The sequence below is a fragment of the Pseudorca crassidens genome, chromosome 8 (genome assembly GCF_039906515.1).
Source record: "Pseudorca crassidens isolate mPseCra1 chromosome 8, mPseCra1.hap1, whole genome shotgun sequence".
NCBI classification, from domain to species: domain Eukaryota; kingdom Metazoa; phylum Chordata; class Mammalia; order Artiodactyla; family Delphinidae; genus Pseudorca; species Pseudorca crassidens.
This window is the reverse complement of record NC_090303.1, coordinates 104517628-104523080: the sequence shown is the minus strand read 5'-3', so window position 1 is coordinate 104523080 and position 5453 is coordinate 104517628. Positions and strand designations below refer to the sequence as shown.

The 5453-nt window shown below is 51.7% G+C and overlaps 1 non-coding gene across 1 annotated transcript; it reads left to right on the top strand.

Annotated features, from left to right (window-relative positions):
* The first annotated feature begins 4971 nt into the window (after positions 1 to 4971).
* Positions 4972 to 5044, top strand: TRNAG-CCC (transfer RNA glycine (anticodon CCC)). Its single transcript has one exon. It is a non-coding gene; the product is annotated as a tRNA-Gly (tRNA).
* The last annotated feature ends 409 nt before the right edge of the window (positions 5045 to 5453 follow it).

Below are 5453 nucleotides of genomic sequence, written 5' to 3'. Positions count from 1 at the left end.
GGTGGCCTTCATTCGGGGCGGGTGCTCAGCGCTCTTCCCAGCAAGGCCAGCAGAGGGACCTTTTCCCCAGGGCTTCCTGTCCTGGCTGGCGTCTCAACAAGGGTTAACCAGCCCTCCGCCCAAACCACGGGGATTAAAAATCCATGCTGTCCCCAGGGCATGTGGGGCGGAGCGGTGACATAAAATCAAAAGGGAAAGAGATTATTTTTAATCCTCTTGGTGGGTGTTGAAACAATGACGGGAGAGCAAAGCCGCTAAAAGTTTGTCCCATTAGATTGAAGCACCAGGACAGACTTTGCCACCAGGAGCAGGTGATTACAAACTGCATATTTTCCTCTTCTAAATAAGAAAATCGCTCTAATCCCATAGAGATTGTTTCTCGGGTCAAAGGTGCTCAGATTTTCACTGTGCTTGTCGCTGTGGGCGAGTGGAATTCAGACCTGATGTCAACTTCTGCCTCTCGAGGAGTTTCAAGTCAGATGAGGGGAATTGTGGAAAGTGAGCGTCCCGTGCGTCCTAAAGAACATCCCGACACGGGGTGGGTCAGCCGGGTCTTCTCTGGGGTCTCATTCCGGGGACCCTCTCTACCCTGTTACCTGGGTGATCTACAGCCTCTGCCACCCCCCAACCTGGGCACGTACTTAAAAATAAAAGGAACAAACGTTGACTTTGCTTTGAGAATCTTTTTGGAAATGGCACAAAGTTTCCTGTTTTCCCTCTCTCTCTGACGAATGGGCACGTTCCGGGATTGAATATAGAGCAGTTCCTTTTTTTAAAATTTTATTGATGCAGAGTTGATTTACAATGTTGTGTTAATTTCTGCTGTACAGCAAAGGGATTCAGTCGTACATATATATATACATTTTTTTCATATTCTTTTCCATTATGGTTTGTCACAGAATATTGAATACAGTTCCCTGTGCTCTACAGTAGGACCTTGTTATCTATCCATCCTATATATAATAGTTCGCATCTGCTCATCCCAAACTCCCCATCCATCCCTCCCCTACTCCCCTCCCCCTTGGCAACCACAAGTCTGTTTCCTGTGTCTGTGGGTCTAGAGCAATTCCATTTGTTTGCCAACTGAAAACGTGTCAAGGTTCTGAACTGCCCAGCTCTGGCTTATTCCTTTCTCCTGTCTTCCCGGCTGTGGACGGGGCGAGAGGCTGAGGAAGAGAGGCACAGACACCTGCTGTCCCGGGTTTAGCGCATTTGGGGATGACTGTGACAGGGCAAAGCCCTTGGAAACGTGGTTCTGCAGTTCTCTGCGTGGTTATGTTGATTCCCAAGTCACCACACATGCAATATCTCCGTATGGTTTATTCTTAGCTCCTCTAAGGCATAGACGATCCCCCAGAGATGTCTCGCTATCTTTGATCTGTACGTCAGCAAGCGTGCATGGATAGCCGTTGAAGATTTTTTGGTTTTACTGAATGATAAAGGAGAAATTAGTGTATTTTGTTTTCTGACTATAGACTGAGGAGGAGATGGTTGGTAACATAAAATAAAGCCATGGCATAAAAAGGTGTCCTGTCCTGGTCAAAGAATCATTTAAAAAGACAAAGACCTAGAGACAGAAACAGCCCTCGGGGCTGTGCATGGATTGGCAAGCGGAGAAGGTGGAACTGTCTTTGTTATAAATCAGTCATTAAAGAAAATCAGGCTGAACTTTCAGAAGCAGTTTTTTTCCGTCTCTAAGTTTCAGCCTCACTTTCGCTTATAGAGCGTCCTACCAGGTGCTGATCTAGGTAAACTCCCGTCCACGATTTTGAACAGGTGTTAACGCACATTGTTTTACCTGCTCAAGCTGTTACCTGAGATCCAAGCTGACTTGCTTCTCACACGTGCACCAAAAATGTGGCTGATTTGCTGCGAGGGGGACTTGTTCTCCCAGGTCTGTCTGACGCATCCTAGGACATCAGGGGCTCAAGGCTCAGCCCTCCAGGGAACCGAGGAGGCAACGTCCCCCTTTCCCCCACGGACGAGGCATTTCCCTGGATCTCTGTCCCTTTAGCCATCACCCACGCGTGCCCACATTTTGCTTGGATGTCCGAAGGAAACAGACGAATCAGGAATGATCCCGTGTCCGCACGCAGCTGTGCAGCACCAGCACACCGCCCCTGACGAGGAAGAGCTCGTATCCCAACCCGCAGAGGGAGAGGAGGAGAAAGGCGGGGTGCGATCAGGCATCTGGCCGTGCGCTCAGCAGGTCCGCGGTCTGAGGCTCGAGGACCTCTCCTACCGTCCAAACACGTTTTTAACCTTCTAAATGTTATCTAAACCTCCCAAGTTCAAATGTCATGACTACTCTAATGACCTACACGCAAGTTCACACAATTTTGAGGGAAAGAAAATCTTTAGTTTAGTGTTAAGCGACAGAGGCCAGTGCCAAATACGGACACTATTCCTTCAATTTCAATTAAAACAAAACAGGTGAATGTAGAAGGCAGAGAAGATTGATTGTCAAGGATTTGGGCCTAGTATGACCCAGTGCTTTTTCTTTTTAAGGGGCTATGGCGAGGAGAAGCCTACTCCCAAATAGAGTACATGGCCACCCATTTAGCGGCACCCGCTCTCAGAGGCCTGGAGGCCCGCGGGCTCACCTGCGGGGCGAGGCAAGGGGGGTCGGGCTGGACTTGTTTGGCCGAGGACGCTACGACGTGCTGCACAGGGGTCAGCCCTGACACAGCTGCAGGCAACAACAGGGCGGCCGGAGAGCCAGGTGGGCGGGCAAAGCCGTGCTTCCCGCCAGAATGCTTCAGCTGAGGCTTACACGTGGGAAACTGGTTGGGCAGCAGTGGTTCTGCGCTGGGGGTGACACTGGGCAACGTCTGGAGACGGGTTTGGTTTTCACAACCGGGGGGGAGGGGGCGCTGCTGGCATCTGCGGGTAGAAGCCAGGGGCGCTGTAAGCGCAGGACAGCCTCCATGACAAAGGATTATCTGGTCTTAAATATCAACAGCACCGAATTGGAGAAGCCGTGTTCTGCGGAAATCAGGAATTTTCTTTACTTAGATCCGGAATTCTGGTGTTTGGAGAAAGGCGTGGCTGTAACTGTACAAAGAACGGCCCCCTGGGGTTGCGTTGCCATCCTATGACTGAAGCCCTTAGCTGCTGGTGTTGCACCTCGGCTGTGGTCAGATCCAGTTCGGAGAGAGTGACACACCAGCAGGACATAAAGGAGGGAAGGGGCATGGAAAAAAATCACACGCAACCCTGGTGAGGCGGTACGCTGGATGGAGTAGCGCTCTACCCGCCCTCCCGCCCCCGGCAACGCATGTCCACCCAAAGCCTCAGATTGCGACCTTATTTGAAAATAGGATCTTTGCATATGTTTATAGTTAAGATGTGGCCATCTTGGATAAAGATGGGCCCTGATCCAGTGACTGGAGTCCTTGCAGGGTGGCCAGCAGACACGGAGATGCCCAGAGCGAGATGCAGGCAGGACACCCAGGACAGCCAAGGGCACCCGAGGTCGGAGCGAGGCTGGGAGAGCACGGCCTGCCGAGCCAGCCGCAGACTGCAGCCCCCCCGGCAGGTTCCCCCTCCTGTGGTCTCCCAGGCTCCGAAGCCCAGTATTCACTGCTGGGGGGCAGTCGTTTCCCTGGCAGGTGCAGAATCTTTGTCTGTAACCAGGTCTCTAACAAAGGAGAGACACTTAAAAGACAGACAGGACAGTGCTCGGAGGGAGGGGGCCGCGTGTTGCCCTGGTGGGGCGTGAAGACCACCTACTCTCCCGCAGGGCTCGGCTCCGGGTGGGGAAGCTGCCTCAGCCTACACGGCCTGCTCGGGCAGCTCCGACGCGTGGTTTTCAAGGGCTGGGCTTGAACGTCCCTTCTCTCCTCTCCAAGCGGACTCCACGACGGGGCCAGCCCCCGAGTCCCCCTGCCGAGCTTCACGTGGGACAGAGAAGGAAAAGTCGGGGGCCCTGCTCGCAATAAGATGAATTGACAGGACGAACAGAAGTGCTGCAGTGGACAAAGGTTCAACTGAGAGGCTTTAAAATTTATATTAAGAGAGGCCTTGCTCCCCTGCCCACCGTTTAAGTCAAGTGAAAAAATAATTAGGCTCTGTGGGCTCTTCTCATGCCCTTTCTCCTGAACTTTCTGGAAACATCAGAGGGAAGGAGGCCTCTCCGGCCACTTGAATGGTCTGAGTTTGGTCTGTCTGGAGAGCTCTATGTAAAAATGTGGGATGAAGAGTAGCCTTTAATATTTCAGAGGCTGCTGGGTCCGCTGATAAGATCACCTGTTTAGCCAGACAGCTCTGTGGGCGGCTGTCCCGGGGGTTTCAGGGAAGGAGCTGAGTTCTTGGGGGAGGATCGGGCCGTGCCGCCCAGAGGCTGGGTTTCGGGGGGCTTCTGGGAGTCCCTAGACGGCGGAGAGCAGTGGGCTGGGAGCCCCTGATGGGTTTTCGAGCAGTTTTCAGGTGGTCCCTAAATCGAACTAGAGGACATACCTGTCTGTGACTCTACTTTGGGTTTTCAAATTTTTCTTCATTAAAAAACTTACATTGCGGGCTTCCCTGGTGGCGCAGTGGTTGAGAGTCCGCCTGCCTATGCAGGGGACACGGGTTCGTGCCCCGGTCCGGGAGGATCTCACGTGCCGCGGAGCGGCTGTGCCGGTGAGCCATGGCTGCTGAGCCTGCGCGTCCCGAGCCTGTGCTCCGCAACGGGAGAGGCCACAGCAGTGAGAGGCCCGCATACCGCAATAAAAAAAAAAATAAAATAAAAATAAAAAAAAACTTAAATTGCAGAAGTAACACGGTCGTTTGAACTAGAGATACACAGAAGAAAAAGTTTGTAACAGTCCCTTCCCCCCACTCCCCAATGGCTTCCCACCCACTCAGATAATCCAGGCTGAGAGCACTTCCTTCCTAGTATCCTCCACACCCACTCAAACCTGCACAAACATACCCACTTGATATGTTTTAGTTTTTGTCTTTTAGTCATTTAAAAATAATAGTGGGACTTCCCTGGTCGTCTAGTGGTTAAGACTCTGTGCTCCCAACGCAGGGGGCCTGGGTTCGATCCCCAGTCAGGGAAGTAAGATCCCACATGCCGTGTGGCACGGCCGAAAAGTACAATAAAATAGTAAAATCATGCTACATACACTCCTCTGAAGACTGTGGAAATGTTCAACGAATTTTATTTTATTTTATTTTATTTTTTGGCTGCTTTGTGCAGCATGTGGGATCTTGGTTCCCCAACCAGGAATCAAACCCACATCCCCTGCAGTGGAAGCACAGAGTCTTAACCACTGGACCGCCGGGGAAGTCCTCAGTGAATTTAAATGTTAAGTTTGAATGCTCTCCTTACACTGTAGACTGGATTGTTGCTCCCCCCATTCACATGCTGAAGCCCTAACCCGCTGCCACACCATGTGACCGTGTTGGATGGAGATGGGGTCCTTGAGGAGGTGATTCGGGTTAAATGAGGTCATAGGGGTGATGTT